We start from the raw sequence: 24,348 nt of genomic DNA, 5'->3' as shown, positions 1-24,348 counted from the left end.
ATTTCTTAGCGAACTTCGGCTACTTTGCGTGTATCTATCAATCTAGCCGCCTACGACATTTAGCTCTCCTGGCCGTATCGATAATGGTATCAATACAAAGCTTGCTATGGCATAACATGACCGTATGATTTTGTCTAGTCTTAACATAAAATCATGACATGGATGTCATGAATGTCATTCTTTATATTTTATTGTCCTGCAGCTCTTGCGGTGGCCGCGCTGTGTTGCTTTGACGCACGTGCGTTTCAGTGCGTCCGACGTCCCTTCGTCACGAAAAGAAGGAGACGCAGTGTTTTCTGGATAACGCATCAGTATGTAGTAATGTTACTCTAAGGCATCGGCGCGAAACGGAGCGCGTCGCATTTCGCGCCGATTGCTGTCAGGCCGCGCTGACAGACGCTGGTCGCGCCTGGCGTCTGACATTAGAGTGCTCGCGTTTTGCTAACATAGCGTCGCTGTGCCAAGTGTGCGCATGCGTCAACGCTACATTGAAGTATATTGGGCCTTTCATGATGCGCTCGCGGCCGTTTCGCTAGCTCCACATATACCGAATTTGGTGTTACGTGACATCAATGGATGACGAAATATATGACTGGTGCAAACATGATAATCCTGACACGCGTGTTATATAAGAACATGACAACATACCACGCTCATAGCGTGCTCCCTTCCGTTTCGCTAGCTCCACATACATTAAATGTGGTATCACGTGACGTGAATAGATGACGAAGGTAAGCGACACATTTAAACATGGTAATCATGACACGGAAGTCAAGTACGGCATCATTCACCTCTACCTCGTAACGTTGTGCTGATTTTAAAGTGATACAGTCAAGATTTCTCATTTATACTTCGCATATCATCAATTTTCTTTGTACGTGGGATCTGCCTATTTTATTTCAGTCCAAAGTTGCGATTAAAAGTGACCCCTTTGTGCATTTTATGTACTTACGGATATATCGCGAGCAAGTCCGTGGCAAACAATTTGTTTTATGGGAAGCACGGAGATAGTTGGGGAAGGCCTTTACTATTTGAACTATATTAGGAAAGCACCCGTTTTCAGGAATGTACCTGTTGTGAAGAAGCAACACTGTGTGAGAGGAGGTAGGCTTCTGAACTCCCTTATACCCCTGACTACGGGACTGAGCGTGGATTTATTAGACAAAGCGACTACTTGACGCTCAAAGGATAGTCCAACGTAATGAAAGTACCCACATTTTTTATTCAAGAGACATCAGTTTGGTTGAAATGAACTTCAAGCTACGGTGCAATGATTTGCACATCATGAGAAGTGGCCTTCCCCGTATTCCTCTGGGTTGTGCGATTGCTCACTATCGCTCCCGATTCACACAAATTAATACGTCATTGTTATAAAAGCTGTTAGGCAACACGTTATTTACAGTTAACGTTGAAGTGATACGATGCCATTATCGGGTTTTTCTCGTAAGCACTCCCATAGCCTTGTATAGTAGAATCGTTCACTGTCACGCAGAATCCCCGGGCTCCATTGCGGATTTACATGAATTTTCCCGCTATAGCGTTAGAGCCCATTTCGCAAAAATTCCGACACTGGCCTCGGCGTCGGCTTGGGCGTCGTTTGTTGTGACTGAAAAATTATCACCTTGTTCGTGAACGAAAAATTGAGGACGATGCAAGTAGAACAAATAACAAAAAATTTCTGAGCTGGAGTAAGGATCGAACCCAGCCTGTGTGCGTGGCAAGCAGGTTTTCCATCACATATCCACAGTACTTGCTGAAACTGTATTGAAAGAAAAAGAAACACCATATGAATGTCTAATAATGGAAGACAGAGAGAGTAAAAAAATTGGTTGATCACACGTACAGAGGATATCGATGACATGCGAAGCACGATTGAGAAAGGTTTAAACCTTGCTCACAATCAACACAATCATTTTGAAATCAACACAACGTTACGAGGTGGAGGTAAATGATGCCGTACATGACTTCCGTGTCATGATTATCATGTTTTGATGTGTCGTTCAACTTCACCATCTATTCAAGTTCTTACATCACACGCGTGTTAGGATTATCATATTTGCACCAGTCATATATTTCGTCATATATTGACGTTACGTAACACCCCATTTGGTATATGTTGAGCTAGCAAAATGGCCGCGAGTGCATCATGAAGGGTCCAACGTACTCCAATGTAGCGTTGACGCGCGCGCACGCTAGGCACAGAGTTGATACGTTAGCAAAACGCGAGCACTCTACAGTCTGACGACAGGCGTGACCAGCACGACCAGCGTCCGTCAGTGAGACCGACGGCAACCAGTACGAATAGCGACATGCTGCATGTCGCGCCGATGCGTTACCTAGCCAACACTGCGTCACCCTCTTTTCTTGACAATAAACCGCCGCACGCGTTGAAGCGTTCATGTGTCAAAGCGACGCTGCGCGGCGTGCGCCTGCGGGTATATGGCAGGACCGGCACCTGGCGTGGCAACACCGGCGTGACGCGACGGAATGAGCGCCGGCGAGCACTCGCACAGCGTCACGTCGAAAGGTATTGGCGCCTCCACTGTAGCATGTAGTCATGTTCTTATATGACACGCATCTCATGATTATCATGTTTGCACCAGTCACATATCTTCGTCATTCATTGACGTAATGTAATAAAAAATTTGGCATACGTGAAGCTAGTGAAACGGCCGCGAGCCCATCATGAACGTGGCATGTAGTCATGTTGTTATATGATGCAAATGTCGTGATTGTCATGTATGAATGTGTCACCTATGTCGTCCGTTGTCGTCGTGTATGTCTTCGTGTAATGCCGAGTATGGTAGATGTGCAGCTAGCAAAATGGCCGTGGGTGCATCATGAGCGTAGCATGTAGTCATGTTGTTACATGACACGCATCTCATGTTTATCTTGTTTGCACTAGTATCATACCTGCGTAATCCATTCACGTACCATTATATCAAATTTGGTATATGTGACGCTAGCAATACGGCTGCGAGCGCATCATGAGCGTGGCATGTAGCCATGTTGTTACATGACACGCATGTCATTATCTTCATGTTAGGGTCTGTCGCTTGTGTTGGCCACGCAATCATGTCATACCATACCAGTTTTGCAACATGCCATGGGAACAAAACCGTCGCAATAGCTGCAGGACCATGAAACGTAAAGCATGACATTCTTGATATACATGTCATGATTTTCATGTTGTGACTAATCAAATATGTTTTTCATACAGTCATGATATGTGATACCAAGTTTGGTATCGATACCATTATCCAAACGGCCAGGAGAGCTAAAGGTCGGAGGCGGCCAGATAGATAGATATATAGATAAATACGCTCAAAGTCGTTGAAGTTCGGTCCAATTCGGGCCAATTTTTAACACGAAAGTGTTTTATGCTAGCGTCCACCACGGCTCCGCTGACGTTTTTTTTTTTTTTGTCACGAATATGAAGTTGTAAAATGTGTATTAACAAGTTGCAAAGAAAAACAAAATGGGAATAAAAGCTTCTGCGCCTCACCGCGGTGGTCTAGTTGCCGTCGAATGAACTTCAAAAGGAGCCAGAACTATATTAAATATAGTTGTGTCATTCAAAATTTTCGCCATATTTGTAGACAAACAGAGCGGAAGTGGATAAATAAGCAGTCTTTATTCCTAATCAACAAACAACACCACTTTGAAAAGGTATGGCCATAGAAACCTTCTGATAAGAGCCAATTAAATTCATTGAACGAATTATTTTAGTCGTTATGCCTGTATATATTCTATATAAAAAAGGTATAAGTTCTTGTCAGACACAAAATTATATAAGAGTATTGCAGCCAGGAAGTCAGCGGTAACATCGAATGTTGAATACGATTGTCCTTGACGCTGAAAACCAAACTATATATTTGAGCTTACATAACACCAGTCAATTTTGGTAAAATGAAATCTAGTTAAAGCGAACAGGCCAGCCTCATTTGTCCGCGGATCTCTATTCTCTGAAACTCGCACTAGAACGTGCACTTCACAGCAAAATGACACGTAAAAACTTGCGCGCAGCAACAGCACAGATGGCAGGCAGCTGGGATATGCTGGTAATGCATTTTACAACATGTGTGTACTTCGCTACTCTGTATCTGCAAGCGTGCCAGACGTTGCGCCAGGGTGTCTCGATGTACACATAATACGGGTTGGTAGAGGATGCGCACGTGCATAGGCTACACCAATATAAAAGTTTAAACACAATGTATTTTGCCTGCAAAAAGTAAAAAAAGTGGTCACTAGATACCTAATGCGCAAAATCTCAAGTTTAGCCAGCCAGTCTGAGAACTGGCTAACCTCCCTGTCCTTTCTCTTTCAATCCTCCTTCAAAGTAGCGCCAATCCAACTATGGCACCAACTAGAAATTCATCTCGCCAAAAGAGGCCGAATAGTAACAAATGTGGCACAAACTAGCCACGACAGGCAACCTTGCAGCTGACGTCCGATAGGAGCATACCTTAACCGTATAACTTTTCGGCCATAAAATATTTGTTTACTAAACAAGCGGATCATAAAGCTTGTATCTTTGACGTTACCTGATTTTTTTTCTGGGCATGCATGCATTGGTTTTCGTTGTGTTATTTTTGTGTCATTAAACGTCAGTTGTGAAACAGCACTCGCACTCTGTCCTTTTTTTGTGCTTCGTTCTTTTGCGCTGACTTTGATTGATTGATTGATTGATATGTGGGGTTTAACGTCCCAAAACCACCATATGATTATGAGAGACGCCGTAGTGGAGGACTCCGGAAATTTTGACCGCCTGGGGTTCTTTAACGTGCACCCAAATCTGAGCACACGGGCCTACAACATTTCCGCCTCCATCGGAAATGCGCTGACTTTGTACAAGTTGCTCAGCACTGCGAAAATGTAATGCGGAAACAGCCGGCACATGCGAAACGCTAGCGGAGAAGTACCAGACGACGCAGAGAGCGCACCGCCAACATGAAAATATGCGCACGCGCCACACTTACATATCTCATAAGCAATTAGTGCTGCGTGCACCACCGACCACACCCTCGTGTGTTCCTTCTAGGAGTGCACCGTACTGCCCTCTGGCTCGAATTAGAACTAGGGTGAATTTGGATTACAGGTGACGCCTTTTCTTTCAGCTCTTGGCCATCCTACTACAACAGCATAGCACCATTCACTCTCTGCAGCAATCAATTAAAAGTAATAATAGGTAATGAGGCTTGAAATACACAAAATGTCACGACTTTAGGTATGCCCACGACTCTACTGCTCATACACAGAAATGACATGGACACTGAGTCACGTGGTGATGCTGAATAAGGCTGCCTCAAACGTTGGAGACCTTATCTTCAACCCCTCCCTCTTGGATCCGTTGACCTCGCCCTTCACCCCCATGAGAGATTGCCACAAAACTGTTACTCTGAAATGAGCCATCTGTGTGGCTTTCTTAAGAATATTGGCTGGGATTGACTCAAAGATGTGAACCGCCCTCCTGATTTTAATAGCAGCGGCCTCAGTGTGTCCCTGCAAATATTTGCAGATTACACAGTCTCACAGCCATTAAACATCGCACAAGTAATAAATGACAGACTATTGTTGATTGGAAAAGGGACAGTCACACCTCTGTCGTCCACAGCTATGACCTCTGCCCACCTGGCCCCTCGAACATACGCAGGGTCGTAATTAGAGCGAACTGAAGAAATTAAGACCCCTCCCTCCTTCCCTCCCCTGCCGTGAATGTTTCCATGCTTCAGCTTTTCGGGGGTCGTTAACATCTTTACGCGTACGAATTCACAGCGGACACCCGTTGCCAAAATCAGCCATTCTATGCACAAAGCCTTCCACAAACAAAATTACTCCGTATGCCTCAGGATTTATCTTTCACCACTCTTGAAATGTAGCCAACACAGAAAAGCCTATTTCGCACTGCCTTGCCCTGCGTCTTCATCGCAGGAACAATTTCATATTTCTAAACATTGATTTGGAAGCGATACACAAGCACGTATTTCAGCAGCCTGATGAGCTTGTCTGTTTAGGGGACTGCAGAGTCACTAGTGGCTTGGCGCGTGATTTAGTCTGTCCTTACAATTTTTCGTCATTCCCCAGAGTCCTTAACAATATCAACACCACCAACAAAACTAGTTTTTGCAGCAAGAGTGGATCGACTCTAGGAGCTAATGTTTTGCCAGTTTTACATTGAAAGCTCTTATGAGACCAAAACTTGGGTCACGTGCTGTCGTAATTATTTTTCCACCCCCTCCACGAATGAGCGCTACCAGAACGCACGAAGTCAAAAAGAAAAAAAAAACCTAGTACCAATGACACAGTGGGTCTCGAACCCGAATCAGGTGGGTGGCAGACCAGTATTCTACCACTGACCCACGCCAGTTTTTTTTTTTCATGGTATTTATTAAAGTACTTGGGCAATAAAGACAATATCAAGCGAACAAAAGTACAATCAAATCGCCAAAGTAAGCGCTCAAGCGTTACTCATAAACACTAAATAGCTAACACAGCGTGAGTTCCTCACATGAAGAGTTCTTCACATCGTGTTATACAAACAAAAAAGGGGTGAGGTCAAACAGTTGTCTAAGACAGAGTACCAGTCCGGTCTTAAGTCTAGCTCGTCGTAGATGTTTTTTAGGTGGATAGCCATTTGAATGAAGTGTGCGCTTGAAGAGGTGGTGGGCTCTACATTGCGGTCTTGCATTCGTGTCTTCCACAAGCTTTGCAAACCCATGAGGAAAACATATCATATGGTACTTCATCAAGTGTTGCTGGCAGAAGATAACGTATTGTGTGAGAATTTATGACGAAACGTATTTTCAGTGCTCGCTGAAGGACATCCCAAAATAGTATGGCATCTTTGCAGCTAACAAAGCAATGTTCAATCGTTTCCGGCACATCACATAGACGGCAGTTAACAGACGGAATGAAAATACCTTTTCTTTCTAACCATGTGTTTACCGCCAATGTTTCAGAGTGAAGTTTATAGAAGAATGTTTTTGAATTCGGTGGAATGTACATTTTGCGAACTCGCTTCAACACATCGTGACCAGGAAGATTGGCCTACAGTGAACGGTACAATGGAGGTGGGAAGAGTGTACTCAGTAGGTCCTTATAAAGCACCTTGCGCGGTACTGAGTACAGGTATTCTACAGAGAAGCGAGCTTTAAGGAACTGAACTTCGAGGTAAACTTCCTGCATGAATCCCCACAAGCATGGGCGTTCGGAGAAATTGGATGAAACAATTAAATCTGGTAAGCAATCAACAAGTGTAACCTGCAAGAAGGAACGGAGTACAGGATGGGAATTGTCTCGAAAAAAGAAGAATCGGGACACTATTTGCCATAGATAAAGGTGTTTTAGTCCTAACCCACCCTCACTAACTAGCTTGAATATATTATCACGACGCATGGGCTCAAAAGTCGAAGACCATATGAAAGTAGCGAAAATCCGATGAAAGCGTTGTATATAGAATCTTGCGCAATGAATAAGTTGCAATACATAGTAAAGTTTTGTCGCTAAGAAAGTATTGCAAGCTTCAGCTCTCCCAAATATCGAAAGTCGATAGGGCACAAATGTCTGGGCCTGTCGTTCAAGCTTAGGGACACGTTCCTTCCAGTAATGCGCACTGAATCTATATGCATGCAATGGTACACCGAGGTATGTTGGAGGTGTTCTTGTCCAATTAATCCCTGCAAAGTAGTTCGGTGTGCTACCCCACAAGCCAAACCACAGTCCTAAACTTTTAGAGGCATTTAAACGAGCTCCTGATACTACGCCAAACTTTTCAATAGTATATACCACATTTTCGACACTTGGTTTATCTGTGCAAAAGAATGCGACATCATCTGCATAAGCCAATACTTTAACCTCACTGCCTAATATTCTAAAGCCATGAATGCAACTCGACTGTATTATGCTTAAGCACAGTGGTTCTAGATAAAGTGCAAATAAAAGAGGTGACATCGGGCATCCCTGTTTTACAGAAGAGCGAATAGAAACTGGCTTGGAGAGTTGACCATTAACTATCAGACGAGTTGAGCATTCATTATAGCATAATTTAACGCCTTTAAGAACAACTTTGCCAACATTAGCTTGTTCGAGAAAAGAAAAAAGGAAGGAATGACGAACACGATCAAAAGCTTTTGCAAGGTCTACCTGTAGCATTGCAAGATGTTCTTGAGAACCATGACAGTATTGAAGCATTGTTCGAGCGACATGTATATTGGTTTGTATGGATCGACCTCTGATCCCACATGTCTGATGAGACCCAATGAGGATCGACATAGCAAATTGCAACCTATTTGCTAATACTTTTGCGAAAATTTTGTAGTCCACATTTGACAGCGATATTGGTCTGTAGCCCTCAACGAAGCGAAGTTTTTCCTTATCAGTTGTTTTCGGTATTAACACAGTGTGACTTTTGCAAAAAGATTGTGGGAGTGTATCCATGTCGTAACTCATCTGAAAAATATTCAGCAATATAGGAACAAGCGTTTTCTTGAAAGCTTTGTAAAATTCGCCTGAGATGCCATCAGGCCCCGGTGTTTTCAATAAAGGCAAGTTGTCGATTGCTTGCTTGATTTCCTGTAGAGTAATGGGCCCATTAATGACTTCACAGTCACTGTCCTTCAAGGGGTTCACAAGAGAAACAAAACTAGCCTTGAGGTGAGCGTCAGGATCATCAGAGGGTGAGCTAAATAAGCTGTTATAGTACGTTTCGAACGCCAAAGTAATGTCTCCGTTATCTTTTATGAGCACATCGTTAAAGTACAAGTCTGGAATAACTTTAGAAATTGCATGGCGTTGCTCATCAAGTAAAGCTTGGCGCATCGGTTGCTCAGAATTTAAAGTGCGCTGGTTCCGAGATCTAATACGTGCCCCTTGGTAGCGAGCAGCATCATATCTCTGTAGTTGGCACTTAATATTCTCAATATCTTTGATGTACTTTCCCGGCATTTCGCATTCCATCTCATAAAGATTGCAAAGACTTTTAACAAGTATCTTTTCATCATTCTTTCTATAGAAAGACTTAACAGCCCCAATTTCTAAAGCTATAGAGCGAACTTCTTGTTTAAAAAGCTCCCAAGCAGCGAAGATATGAAAACCACTCGAAAAAGATTGCCTCAATGCCATCTGGACGCGATTCATGAATTCCTGATCACAGAGGAGCTTTGCATTCATTTTCCAAAGGGCCCACTGGGGACGGAATTGTTTGTGACGATTTTCGCCAATTTGCGCTATGACAATACAATGGTCTGAGAATGATACAGCTTCGGTGCTGCAGGAAATTTTACGAGATAGGAGTGATGAGGGCACGTACATCCGGTCAAGGCGAGCATGAGAGCTGCCTTGTACTCTTGTATATGCTGTTGCCCGATTCGAGACCCCGATGTCAATTAGTCCTGCATTATCCACAATACCGGATAAAAGCTCACCACTCCTGTCTCTCTTTCCAGACGAATTATAACGATCAATAGCTTCACATACGCAGTTGAAATCTCCCATAAGTACCGTGCATCTGTCGACGTCAATTAAATTACGCACTTTTTCAAATAACTCAAGCCGTTTCGGAACATCATTAAACGCATATAGATTGATGATTCTCCATGGCACTCCTTGCAACAAAAAATCACAGCATATATACCTGCCCTCTTCATCAACACTAGTGCACAATGCTGAACAGGGTAGGCTTTTTCTCAGAAACAACCAACAGCCCGCAGATAAACCTTTAGCATGTGAGACACATACATTAAACTGAGACAGAAAAGGCCGCAGGGCCTTCTCGGTCTCTTCCTCGCTCTCGATCTTTGTCTCTTGAATGGCGACAAAGTCGAGACGCTACCGATTAAGAAGTCTACGGAGTTGTGCTTGTTTCTGCGAAGACCTAAGGCCGCGTACGTTCAAGGTGGCAAATATGAGTCGCTCAGACTGCGCCATGGTGACTACCTTCTAATTCGCTTATCGTCCTACTTGATCAGTCCCAAGAGTTGGCGCTGAGGCTTCCCGTGAGCCCCCAGCAGGCCTCCTAGATCGGGATCGGTGACACTTCCCCTTTGGCGTGGACTTTCAGCGACGGCGTGACTCCCTAGTCACTGACGCTGTGTCACTCCCTTTGCTTGAATCCGAGCTGGACGATGCGCGACGTTTCAGTATTGCTGTATCCGTAGAGATCTGCATATCATCTTCCGACACTGCACCATGATGAAAAAGCTGCTGCGGAGCTGCAGCGCAAGCAGGTGATGAACTTTCTGCGGCATCCAGCCCAGAGTCTCTATCTTGTACTGGTGGTTCTTCGGCATCTTTATGGGTGAGCGCAACAGCACTCTCCAAAGGAACTCCTACTTGTGCTAGGAGTGGTGCGGAGTCGTTTTGGGTATGCTGCTTGCATGATTCACTTGGCTCTTTGCACGCAGAAGTTTCAACTGTGTCAACAGCGAGTGACTTTCTTTTCTCTTCTGGATTCCTTGTGGTAGAGCTTGCAGCATATGACATTGACGGAGTGTCTCCCGTTGCATCCAAAACCTCGGTGGCATCCATAATACGCTCTTGTAGGTTATCATCTGGCTGTTTTGTGTGCTGTCGCAGCTTGTTGGCGTATGTCATAACACAATCTTCGGCCGAATGACCGAAGCGTCGACAGTTGTCACAGCGAGGGGTCTTGCAGTTTCGACGGATGTGTCCAACCTTACTGCCCCGAAGGCAAAGTGGTGGGCGGCCAGGTATCAAGACGAGGCTTTGCACTCCGCAGACAACAAGAATGTGAGGAATATCCGCAATGCGAACTCCATCAGCAAGGGACAAAACAACATCCCTATTTAGCGTCCGCATTTGTTCCATGTCCGCTACTTTCCAGCTTTCTTGTGATATTGTCTTGACCTTCCCAAAAGCTTGCAGTGCCTCGCACACATAGGCGTCCTCTAAGCGCTCAGGAAGCCACATAAGCTTCAACTTCACTTCCGTGGGCTCCGGGTCTATAACGAGGCATCGACGACTTCTGACGAAAAATTCGCCTCTTGTGAGCAACTTTGTTTTCGTCAGCGTTGACTTGCATGTGACCATCCAAACATGAGACATTTGAAATTGACCTATGGAGCTTATTTGACTGACCCACGCCAGTGCTTGGGACTTTTTCGTAAACCTGTCTTAGGCAGACTTGATGTTGGGAAAGCGATGATGGTAATACGACTTATAAAGCGCTTTAAGACAGCGCAAGAACAACCAGTCGTCGCACAATGTGAATAGCGTAATGAATGGGTCGTCCAATGCTCCAACCTATTGCAAAAGCTTGTTCCTGTTCACCTATTAGCTGTGACGCATACCCACTTCAGGCAGGATTCCTCATCGTCATCAGCCACTGCATGCATTGGCGAAAAATTCCTTGCTAGTGTTAAGCGGATACCACGCTCTTCATAAGAATGACGAAAAATAGCATAGTGAGTGTCAGCCTACTACCCCAATTTTTTTATTATTAATGCAGTAGAGGATATCAAGCAAGTGTGCTTGAAGCAGTTACCCAGTCAGTGTTTAGAAAAGACTGAAAGGCCGCTGTTCTAGCTTTCGCTGTGCCCCGCCGCGGTGATCTAGTGGCAAATGTACTCGGCTGCTGACCCGCAGGTCGCGGGATCGAATCCTGGCTGTGGTGGCTGCATTTCCGATGGAGGCGGAAATGTTGTAGGCCCGTGTGCTCAGATTTGGGTGCTTGTTAAAGAACTCCAGGTGGTCGAAATTTCCGCAGCCCTCCGCCACGGCGTCTCTAATCATATGGTGGTTTTGGGACGTTAAAACCCACATATCATTAGCTTTCGCTGTGACTGTGCATGCACCTTCAGCGCTGGCCAGGCTTTTTTTTTTACTTCGGTGACTTTCAGCGTATCTATTTAGCCGCTTAAGTTTGGGTACTCTCGTACTCACCTCTTAACTGTGCGTGAACCAGATTTAGCATGGGAGGGTAAGAGGGTTTGACGAATATGATCTGCTGGTCAAGACATGAATAATATTACAATCCCGTCACGTACGTCGTCAAACACTTCATGCCAGAAAGTGTCACATACCCTCGGGGGTGGGGAGGTGGGGTATGTGCCGGTGCCATGCGTGTGTGCCACTGGTGATTGACACTTAGTATCTACGCAGGAATGACGAGGACACACGTGGGGCAATTTTAACCCTTAACGGAGCACTCACGACCCCGCGTTTAAAGACAAGGGGTTGATTTTCTCCTCTCCTTCATACACACGATGCATCTTCCTCGCCCCTTGGTTCTTGAAAGCACGTGAACAATATCAGCGCTAAGCGCTAGAGCCCATCAGGATATCGCGTTTCTCGGCGGCAGGCTGTTATTGCCGCTTGCGCAGGTGTAAATACAAAAAAATGAAGTTTTATCGGTATTGTGCACGGTGTTTATGCAATGCAAAAGTGAACGGATGGGCGGCTGCATGGCAAAGCAGTGCAGGAGACAAATCACATGAGATATTTCACCTACGTCAACAAATCTAGAGCATGTACGATGTACACGTCACGGGAACTACGGTCTGCGTTACAGTAGTGCACCAAGAAGGACGAGAAACATCAGGAAAGAATGTTGCGTTCTTTTTTTGTATTTCGGGAACCTGATGAGTGGCCCTGTAACAAACACCCGAAATCGGTAGCGTCGATGCGACCGATGCAAAGAATAAATTTCTGAGTCTCAGCTGGAATTGAACCCGGGCATTCTGCGTGGCAATGAAGCATTTCACCACAGAGCTACGCCAGGTATCAGAACTACTTTTCAAATAGACGCTAATCTTCGTGAAGCGTCAATAGTGGTTGCCATGCTGCCTATCCAGTTTTATAAACATTACATATGTCTTCCTTTGATACAGCCCTCACGTCGGGTTAACGTTAATTGTGGTCAGTTGCCATGCACTGAATTTGATTTATGTAGCATTGTCTAGGGCCAGCATCCTTGCGAGCATCAGTGCTTCATACCAGCTTCCGGTGTTGCTAATACGCATGTTCAAGTTGGCATCATTGCGCAAGTGCAAACAACTGGTTATATAAACATCTGCAACTCTTCAACATATATATCTGTGCGTGCAACATTTTTTAGACGTATTTAGCGTGACTTCATGACGTTTGGCTCAATGAAAAACTGCAACACGGTCACCTTCCCTCCGCATGCTTCCCATAACGTCAAATCCTAGGTACGTGGAATCTGCCTACTTTTTTATGGCTCCACAACATTGATTGAATATTGGGCTCACATAACGGAGCTCAAGTCGAGGACTGTTGTATATACTACGGCAAAGTAGAAAAATACCAACGACCTTATAAAATGAAGCGGTTGGCCATATATATGGGGACATAGTGCAGCATCTTCAATTTGGTATATACTACTGTGGTTGTGCGCCTGTTTGTAATAACACTTTTCCAGCATTAGAAATAATGTAATCAGTTATTGGTGGCGCACACGAGCAGACAGCGAGAGATTAATGTGCACGGTATCTATTTCTATTCTTTGTGAAAGAGGAGGCTTACGTCAAAGCGACAGTCCGTTCATTATGATAACAAGCTTTTCGTACATTCACAAATATACCACAATTATTTTCCTTCGTGTTATGCAATTAGGTGGGACATAGGTGAAGTGAAGGTATCGAAACAAAGATGTACTTGCAACATTGAACTAAAGATAAGCGCTAAAGGCATCTATATTGAGTACAAGCTGCCTAAAATAGTCGTATCCTATCTGATTAGCGTGCCAAAGCAATTTAGATAAGAGTTCTCCATATCTGACCATGAACGTGTAAGCAGCTAAGAACCGAATGCCGGGGGCTGGCTTTAGGGGCATATAGCTCCTAAAGCTGTGGCTCTGCCCATGCATGTCTATGACCAGCTCGTAACCGTGCATCTAGTTGTATGAATCCCTCAGCGGGTGGCACTAGTGTGAGTGACAGACAGACCGACGGACGGAGAGACAGACTGACATATGGACGGGCGGACGGACGTATAGATGGGCAGACAGACAGGCGGACGGACGGAAGCAAGAAAGAACGGACAGATGGAAGCGCGGATGGACAGCCAGGCATAGGGACAAACAGACGGACGCTTCGTCCCACTCATCATCATTCGCTTCGTGGACAAGCTGTGATTTTTTCGCTAGTGAATGAGATCCATTATCTGCGATGTGACAGTTTACCACGTAACAATGTACACACGCGAACATGATACAGTCAGATTAGCAATCTTTCCTTCACCTTGCCTTCTTCCTCAGTGCGTCATGCACTTCTATTCGGTCTTTTCTGCTCTAAGGAATTCAGTGGCCACTGTAAGCGCGCTTTGCTGGTGAACTTGATACGGCAGTGCCTGAACAAAAAGAAGAGGAAAGCAGTCCGCTATAGAAGCATTGGTTTCAATCAGCTGCGCTGTTATCTCTTCGGATTGCTCTGACTACTTATCCTGTCACGTAACCAGTGATTGGTTTGTGCACTTCTAGCGTGTTGTTCACTCATGTAACCACGCCTCGGTCTTGTACTTTGCTTCCATCACAAGAGCAGTTTCGTGCGGCGTTCGATAGGACTGCTAGAGCCACTTATCGAGATTATCGTGGTTGTTCGTCTACGCTCGCCGCAGGGCAGCGGCCTCCTCAAAGCAACGGCGTACTGAACGATATCCATGCGCAAACGTAAACAGATTCCGGTAGAATGAAAATGAGGTGTGCCTACCAAGGAAAAAAAAGAGCATCAAAACAGGAAAATGAACGCGTAAGCATGCCTTCGTCGCTTTCTGGAATGCCAAGGGGTTGCGGTGCTGCCACAATTATGAGTCGTAATTTGCCGTGGCGCTGTCCACGCAGCTTTAGGGTGTGAGTTCGTTAAGAAAGAGCGGGTAGGCGTAGTGCACGTAAGACGTTCTTGAGTTACGTGCTGAAAGCGTGCGAAGACGCTTCAAGGAACGCGGTGCGGAATAGTGGATGGCGAAGTGTAGTTTGGCAGTTGAGCACGTGCAATCACTGCCATTGGAAAATCATGATCCACTCGCCCCAGTCCTCGGTCACCTAAACGCTTGTAACCAGGACAAACTAGCGGTTGTCGCCAGCAAATAATAATGAAAAAAAAAGAAACGCGACTACACGCGTGCTAGAAGGCGAGAAAACGGGGCTGATACGCGGCCTGTTTCTGAGTGGCTCAAGACACGCACTCGCCATAAAAAAAAAGAACGAAACAGAGCCGACGCAACGACATAGAAACGGAGAGACGGTACGCGTCGCGTCGAGGACGTTGCACTACCGCTCGTTTCCACACATCACCTAGCGAACACGCCCACCAGAAAATTATCTCGACCAGCTTATGGGATCGAGCATGCTTCAGCCTTTCCAGTGGCTGCGGAAGGTTTATTACGAAATTTACAAGTCGATCATTAACAAAAAAAAGACGCAGAAAAGCAGTCACGTCGTGCCCGAGTTTACTGCCGCCAATTCGCGCAGCCAGTGTGGTGCTGGCGGGTGCAAAGTACTTTGCCATTGATGATGTCTAAAGCTTATTTCGAATGACGCCACCGTTATTGCCACTTGTGGGAGTGCTATAAGTCCTGACGACGTTGGCTCGATGCTTGCTCGATGGTGCGGTCTGTGGGAAAAAAAATGAGTTTATTGGCTACTTGGATACACCCAATGGCGTGAGTACTCACCAGCAATCATTTATGGTTCTTTGTTTCTGCTCTCTTTTGAAAGTTTTTGTCAATTGGAAATGCACCCTTGATATTAGAAGAGCTTGCCTAAACGGGAACGCTTTATGTACTTCCCATATATATATACAAGAAAAGAGAAAATACCATGCCTAAAGGCCCCCTTTTTTTTAAGCCAACGTGTGTGAATACTTTTCAACCTTTGTGTGTGCCGTTTGTCGTTCCTGAAGTTTATTCAGCCCATTTCGACGGCTTTTCAGATTATTTGCGCACCCGTTGGCATATCGATTAGTATGCAAGTTCTTGATTTGATTGATTTGTGGGGTTTAACGTCCCAAAACCACCATATGATTGTGAGAGACGCCGTAGTGGAGGGCTCCGGAAATTTCGACCACCTGGGGTTCTTTAACGTGCGCCCAAATCTGAGCACACGGGCCTACAACATTTCCGCCTCCATCGGAAATGCAGCCACCGCAGCCGGGAATCGAACCCGCGACCTGCGGGTCAGCAGCCGAGTACCTTAGCCACTAGACCACCGCGGCGGGGCCTTTGCAAGTTCTTAAGCCTTCTACAGAGAGAAAATATCAGTTCTCTATATATCTCACGTGTTGAACCGCCTGCAGTTTGCTTCCGAACACTCGCCCTCATTCTGTTCACAATCGCTTGAGTTTTTAGAGAGAGGTAAGCAAAAAGCGAATGGCAGTAGAGAAACCGGGAGATAAAAGTGAACAAGAAATCGTGTTCTCAACTTGCAGTTGGGTACGGGTGAGTCGGCCCGACAAAGCATCAGATGTAGCTCTGCCGGTATTATACATATAAGTAGGCTGATCGCCTGCACCATTGTTTTGACTGGACTGACACTCCTTGTGAGGCTGATTTGGTCATGACACTACTGTTCAAGGCACCATTTGAGTGGTGCAAAATCACGGACTTATGCAGCTATCTCATCGTTACGGCAGTTTCACTAATATGCGATAACTGCAACTATGCAAAGGCTATCGATCACCTCCCGTACCGCTGTCGGCAATTTACGAGTATCACCGAAGTCTCCTGTGCGCCTTGCGAACTCTTGACGAATGACCTTTTACTCAAGGAAGGATCCTGGGAGATTTACCTCACAGCTCGTTCGAAGAAAAAACGTTCGAGACCTTCTTCAGGCCCCGCCGTGGTGGTCTAATTGCTAAGGTACTCGGCTGCTGACCCGCAGGTCGCGGGATCGAATCCCGGCTGCGGCGGCTGCATTTCCGATGGAGGCGGAAATGTTGTAGACCCGTGTGCTCAGATTTGGGTGCACGTTAAAGAACACCAGGTGGTCAAAATTTCCGGAGCCCTCTACTATGGCGTCTCTCGTAATGGAATGGTGGTTTTGGGACGTTAAAACCCACATATCAATCAATCAATCAATCAATCAATCAATCAATCAACCTTCTTCATTTATTCAAGGCGACTGAACATAACTTTGATGCACTGACCTGTGCGTTTGTGTTGCTGAATGTGTGCACTCATGATTATCTCTCAATGTTACACAGGTCTTTTCGTCCTCATGGGTACGCATGGGCTAGTTGGCCTCCCGGCCCTTGCTTCATTTCCCTTCGTTCGTTCTGTCTTTCTCTCTTTCTCTAGCATGTTTTGGCCTAAAGTGGAATCGGTCAGGTTTCATAACTGTGCTAAAATAAGCAGGGGCCGCATTTGGGAAACCTCAAAGTGGCCAGTGGTGCTTCCCAGGGAGGGCTGCGATTCTCCAGCGTGGCACAAAACATTATTCTGCTATGTAAGAAAGTCTATTTAACTTTTTTTCAATTACTTTCACATTATTAGTCTCTTCTCATGTTCAGGTGCTTATTGCTACAGTAAAAAGTAACTAGAAAAAAGTAATTGCAGGCACGAAACAAAAATTTTATATCCATATTTTTTTTTTTGTTTTCTGGGCAGGTCTTGCAACAAGGCAATTACGGTATATATGATTTATATTTGGTTCCATATGTTTCCTCAGTGACTATTTAGCACATAGATTGTAATTGGCTCGATTAGTCAATAATATGATAAAAAGCGTGTTTGAGAAGACGGATATATTTAGGATATCCTCGATTCCACAATTAAAGTACTGCTAAGCGGCGCGCAACTCAAAGTAATGCTGTGTGACCTAATGGCACGTTTGAAAAACATGGCTTCTAGTTCATGTTTCAACGTGCACCCACCACGCATATTTCACTGTGATAGACATGTGCTGTGCGGGCTGTTCTTGTGTACTTCAGCGTGATCGGCCCGACGATTTCATTCCCGCAGATGCGCTCTTTTAATTGCCGCGTAGAAAGGCTCTTTGCTAGGGTGGCGGGCGGGGATTGAATGACTTTCAACAAACTGCAATATTGCAGGCGGGAAATATCTTGCGAATTGTACAGCTGAAATAAAAAAATTATCAGTAAAGCTACGTAACTTTTTTACTAAGAAAAGCAGATGTAGTTCGGGTGAACACCATCGGAATGCGCTGGCACTCCTGATAGCTTAATCGCTGTGCAATACCATGGTACCTACCCAACTGCGCCGGTGCAGCTGTTTCGTCTACCGCTTTGCGCCAGCACGTCGCATTAGTGTGTTGCGGGAAACTTTCTGCGAAATTTCGACAAGATCACTGCAACGTTCAGTTTTAGTGTCACTTTCAGTAAGTAACTTTTTTCGCTTACGCCATATGCTTTTTAGTGCTTTATGATTACAGTTGATATAGTCAACATAAGTGAACGCTATCTGGTGTGCTCGTGAGAAACTCCCAGTGGTAAGGCCGGGACTTAGCAGCCGGTAAGTCTACATTTTACCCCATTGGCATCGCATATCACCACTAGCGCTAAGCTTCATTTACTCTGTGCCACGTGCGCTAACTGTTAAGGGCCTTCACAGCACGTTTGTAAGCTTCCGTTATGTCTATATTTAAATCGCCTACTACAACAGCCGGTGCGCCTTTCACTGAATTAAACCACATAATGTCCTACAAAGATTTCGATGTGTACCCTGGCCTTTCCTCAGCTGACGTTGACTGTCGGAGACGTAGGGCGCATATCCACCTCAAATAATAACTGTTGAGGTTTATCAACCCAAAACCACTATTTCGTTGAGATACGCTGTTGTTGGGGGGCTCCAAACTTTCAAGTAACCGTGGTTCTTTAAGAATATCTGCATACTACACACAACCTGCAGGAGCTGAGTGGATATGCGCTGAACATTACGGGGCAGTTGTGTACTCTTGGTGTCAAATGAAACGAGAACAGCGAAGTGCGTGGATGAAGAATTAGCAAAGTTACAGCTGCCAGTTTTATGGAGGGTAATGTGGAGCATGTGGTAGATAGCCCGGTATGACAGACGTGACGTGGCGCAACGTCGAAATATAGAAATAAAAAGTGAGGCTGATGACTTCCCCACATTCCTCTGACGAATGCGGCCTTAGCTTACGCTTTCATCTAGATATGTATTACTTTTTGAATGCTGACGATAACAATTAATGCTTTCGATGACTAAACAGAAGCTTGATGACTTTTTCTTCCAACTTACCTCCGTTCTGATTCAAGAAGTTAGAGTGAATCCGAGGAAAAATATCATTGGCATAGACACAAAAGATCGGAATATTGTGAACCCTGCTAGATCTATCTTAGTTATGTAACATCAACGAGCGGGCTTTTGTTCCACAGGGCACTAATGTAACAGCTGGCGTTATATTGGACGTAAACCTAGAACTTTCAGACGACGTTTTGAAAAGTATGATCATTTGCACGTCACCGTGCAGAGTCATCAGTGCTCGAAGGTTTGGCTCTTCAAAGTGTGTGAAGATTGTTTTCGGGTATGAAAAGCTACATAATAACATAGAGGCCGGAATAGTGCGGTACCGGTCCGACCTTTCATACCGAAGACTCTACAATGCCACAATTGTCTTAAGCGTGGACATGAACAGGGTTTCTGCACAAGAGTTGTGGTCTGTGCTAAGTGTGGCGAAAATCACAACGTAGAATTTAGTGACAGTGCGACATATCGCTACCCTAACTGTAACGGCGAACACTTAGCAACGAACAAAGAGTGTCCTAAAGTGAAGAAAAAATGGAAAGTCCTGAAAGAGAAAGCTAAAAAGATTGCATCACGAGAAAAGACACCTGGTCTTAGTACCCATTAAGGAGCTCGAAACGGCACCTGCACGACCGAAGAATGATACAGTCAGAGTGGATCGAAGTGACGGAGGGAGGCGCAATTTCGGCATTTCAGTAACATCATGGCTGGTGCTTTCATCAAAGCTGTCGGGCACGAGCTCCTTAAAGGTCGCGCCTCAGAAAACGTCGGAACCGGCTTCCACCAAGGCCATGTCTGCAGTAGAAAATACTGTAAACAGGGCGCCAGAAATGGCTCCAGTCAACGATGATGCCCAACTTTCACCATGCTTAGGATGCTTGTTAACGTCGTCAGATCTCTTATAGCCGGTTGTCAAACGCTAGGACAGTTAGCCGCACAACAGCTTTTGGAGGCTCTCGTTCCAGTTCTCGACAGTCTTCTCCAAAAGCAACAAGAACCCATGTCGCAAGCCCTGTCCCTATGGGCTTCAGTAAAACGTCAGGTCTCTACGACCTGACGTTCCACCATTATGCTGACCTCGTTCTTAGGCTCCTTGCAATGAAGAATCCGCCGGATGTTATAGCTCTCCAAGAAACAAATGTAAGAAGTGATGAGCTCAGACTTCCGGGTTACGTAGGAGTTCACAGCAGTGCCCAGTTCACGGTGATGACGTTTGAATATTTCCAGTGTACAGACAACACGCATACACAAAGTGCTTCGTAAACATCTTTGTACATACGATCTGATGTTCATTTCGGAGTGGTTTACGCAAGTGACCTCTGCGACGCCGACTTTGTATGTGTAGCAGTTGCGTTTATTCTCAGGGACACATATACAACTGTATACAGTAAGCATGTATTTTTGGCCAACGCGATCTTCGGACATCACATTGCTGGAATGCCTGCTATCTCGATTTGGCTCGTCATTTCTGCTGTGTGGAAGACTTCAATGCCCATCATCCTCGTTGGAATTCAATGAGCTCATCATTAAAGCAGACCCTAGTGACAGCTCATTCACATCTGCTGGCAGAGGAAAGGAACAATTTACCATTTATCTTGCCAAATCAACGAGACATGTACGACTTGCTTGGTCAAGCGAAGCTGACCCATGAGGTGCAGATGATCTGCCAATTTGGCTGGTTCCAGAGCATTTTTCTGGCAGAAGAGTGCTTCCTACACAGTGATGAATCTGGACAAGTTCATTCAGCTGAATGCAGGGGTGCCATCATACAAAAACTTGTCAAACTATTGAGTGAGTGTCTACAGCAAGCTATATACTGTACGACGACAGCGAAGCATAGATAAACCAAATCTGACCTTAAGCTATTGAACCTACGTGCATGTTGACGCCGCGCGTACAGGATGGCACAGTGTTCCAAAAGAAGCTATTATTGTACACTATAAAACCACTTAAATGCAGCCATTGAGCGGCACACAAAACAGCTTCGTGGAAGGAGCTGAGCCGCATTGTGTATGTCGTTGCATATGGCGAGTGGTTTCGGGAATGTATGGCACATATTGAAGGCTCTTCGAACACCTGAGCTCGGCAAGAACCCAACTACAGCATAGTGCATCACGACTGAACGGTCTCTGAAAATTCTTGCGGAAGATTTTGCCAATATTTTCACCTGCCCTATGTCAAAAGACAACGCCAGTCATCGTTCTGTAACGATTTTATATGGGCCTCCATGTGAGGTGGATGAGGCAGAATTTACCCTGGCCGAGCTGCGTCATGCACTTAGCCTCTGTTACCATCACACTGCCCCAAGCAAAGATGGTGTTACGTACCAAGCCTTGCGAAACATTGAAGAGGTCTTTCATCAAAGTATCCTGGACGAATACAACAAAGTGTGGCAAATGAGTCTGATTCCTGCTGAATGGAAATCGTCTGTGGTGAAGCCATATTTAAAGCTTGGTCGCCCGGCACAACTCCTGAAGTCATACCAGCCAATATCACTAACTTCTAATGTTATAGAGCTTATGTATAGTGCTATTTTCTTTAGACGCCAGATTACAGCAGCTCACTTTATTTTCTGCACCCTCACCACCGTTCAGTCCTGGACAGTATAGCAGAGCTTCTATCATCGCTTGAATCTGCTCGTGCAAACAGACATTCAGGGTATGTTCTATTTTTTGACATACAGCTAGCGTTTGACTCGGTACCACATAGTACGATTATTTGTGTCCTTTTGAATGGATGAATTTCTGATCGTCTGTTACGCTTTCTCCGTCATTTTCAAACTGAGCACAGAATGAAAGTGCGCATTAGAGAAGTACAGAGTGAACCTCGCGCTGTTGACTGTGGCGTCCCGCAATGCAGCGTCTTGCCGCCGCCTCTCTTCAACAGCTTACTTGCTGGACTTCCAGGCCGATTATCGCAAGAATATGACTTTCCTATAGGCATTGCGGTTTATGCTGATGACATCGCACTAGGTCATCAGCGGTCCGTCGCATCATGGTCCACATCTTCGTGGTATATTGTAGCGAGCTCTGACCGCAACTTCAGAATACTTGGCGGAAGTTGGCCGGCCGATTTCACTTGCGAAGTCAGCCGCGACCACGTATCATCTTAGGCAACGCGCTCGTCGAAGGCTTAGCAAGCTCTGCCTCGGAGACTCACTGATACAGCGTCTACACCAACACCACTACCTGGGTGTAATCATCGATGATCGTCTTTCTTGGCGCCCTGCTGTTAAAACTGTGAGGCACAAATTATTGTTGTTGTTCAAGTATGTAGCCGCCTTGACTGCTAGGGGTGATGGCAATGATCAGAACACGGCAATGCAGATTCATCAATCATCTGCACACTCTTGCATGATGTATGCCTGGCCAGTCTTGAATGTACCGCCTGCTTTGTCTTGGCTGAAGCGGTATCATCGTATTTCCCTCCGAACAATGTTTGCCTTACCTCGTGAAGCGCAATCCATCCCACTACTTACTGAAGCATACCAGTTGCCGCTAAGGCTGTTCGCTGACCAGAGAGCATTCCATCATATTGAGTGTATGCACAAAGCCCCAGATGACAAGAAACTCGTTAACAGGCTGCTTCAGGGCCCACTTTCTCGGATGGGTGAAATGGCGGCTTTGTTCAATGATATTACTAGCAATTTCGGGGAAACTGTTGAGCTGCCATCACCGACTGAGCATAGCCCATGTGCCTCTTCCTACTGATCTGTTAATTCCAGGAATACGCAAAAAGTGTGACCAACCTACCAACCTGTTTCGGAACTATACCATTTAGCCCATTCACACGTATTTGAAAAATTCGAAGACTATGCAAAACTATTTACGGTCACTCCTGTACGCAGCAATAGCCTCAGCGCTTCTGCAGCTTTCTTCTACCCTTCAACCAATTACGACGCTTGCTTAAAATACCGCACCCCTCATCGTCGGTGACAGCCGAGCTAGCAGCGATTTATGACACCCTGAAGTACGTGCTAGTTATGACACCCTGAAGTACGTGCTAGAAGGTCTACCAGCACCGAAAGTGTAACCCTTACCGACAGTCGTGGTGCCCTTAGCAAATTCACGCGCAAGGAGACCGACAGCCCTATTCTATGTAGCGTCATGGCATCCATCAGCAGTATATCCTCTCACGTGTGGTATGCCTAGCTGCATATTGGGCGCTTTCGCACGTGCGCATTGTGGGCAATGAAGAAGCGGATCACTTTGCTCCATCTTGCAACCATGATGATTCTGACTATCCGGGAATTCCATGTACGATGGACAACGCTCGTCTACTTATAGGCCCACACCTACTAAAGCAGCACCCAGACCAGCGTGTGGCCAACGCATCGCTCCCTCCTCGTGTTTGTGGCCGTGACTTGTCTCGTCGTTCCAAAGCGCTCCTATACAAGCTAAGAGTGGGCTCTGCGCTGGTTCGCGAATGATTACGCCATCAAGGGCGTATTCGCAGTCATTTGGCGCTGCTTGTGGCTTCTGCGAAACAAGTGAGCATCTCATAGTGCGCTGTGGCGCAATTGCTAAGAAGTGGTCTTTGCTGATTAATGAATATAAATTCTTGGGACTTACGTTAAGTGCACGACCCCAGACGATTACCTCTTTCGGAGAGGCTGTGCTTCCCGACGCGACCAGGCCAATTGTGCTCTTTTTTTATGGACCAAACGGTCCTGGCCACTGATTTATAGTCGGCTTTTTTAATTATTGTTTACTTATACTTGTCTAAGTCTTCGTCATTTTTTTAATTCCCTCTCTTCTTTTCTCTTTCTCTCCTGTTTGTTTTCTGTTTCTTTCCTCCTCCTGAAAGAGTAGGCAGACGTTGTGCCACTCCAGGTGGCTGCTTCCTGCTTGCTATCTCCCTCTTTTCTCCGTGTCGTTGTGTATCCGTGTATAGAAATCTAGTGAGTAGATAAATATGTTCCTATCACAGCTTAGTCTACCACAACGGCATAAATAGATAAGCAAAGAAGGAAAACTGCAAGAAGTCGGAGTAGGCAATAGATGGAATGGCAGCGCTCTCTCCTTTCACTTTCTCATTTCACCACTGCGCCGCGCTACACGTGTAGCATGAGGCTACTGGCCACGCGGTCGTGTTCATAAACAGAATGGCGGAACTGTGAGTGCCGTCCAGTCATCTCCAATGACAGGCACACAC

General features: G+C 45.5%; 1 protein-coding gene across 2 annotated transcripts in view; it reads left to right on the top strand.

The window, feature by feature from the left end:
• The window catches only part of LOC119169368 (monocarboxylate transporter 9), a 63,201-nt gene that overhangs the window by 18,620 nt on the left and 20,233 nt on the right, over positions 1–24,348 (top strand). The window contains exon 1 of one of the 2 annotated variants that reach the window (XM_037420469.2): positions 15,360–15,636. The exons of the other annotated variant lie outside the window; for it this stretch is intronic. The gene's annotated coding sequence lies outside the window, so the exon portion shown is untranslated. Of the gene's footprint in view, positions 1–15,359; positions 15,637–24,348 lie in introns of those variants that run through there. 2 annotated transcript variants of the gene reach the window in all.

This window comes from Rhipicephalus microplus, unplaced genomic scaffold, assembly GCF_043290135.1.
Source record: "Rhipicephalus microplus isolate Deutch F79 unplaced genomic scaffold, USDA_Rmic scaffold_23, whole genome shotgun sequence".
Taxonomy (NCBI): Eukaryota; Metazoa; Arthropoda; class Arachnida; order Ixodida; family Ixodidae; genus Rhipicephalus; species Rhipicephalus microplus.
The sequence above is the reverse complement of the archived record's forward strand: the minus strand, read 5'-3'. Positions and strand labels throughout refer to the sequence as shown.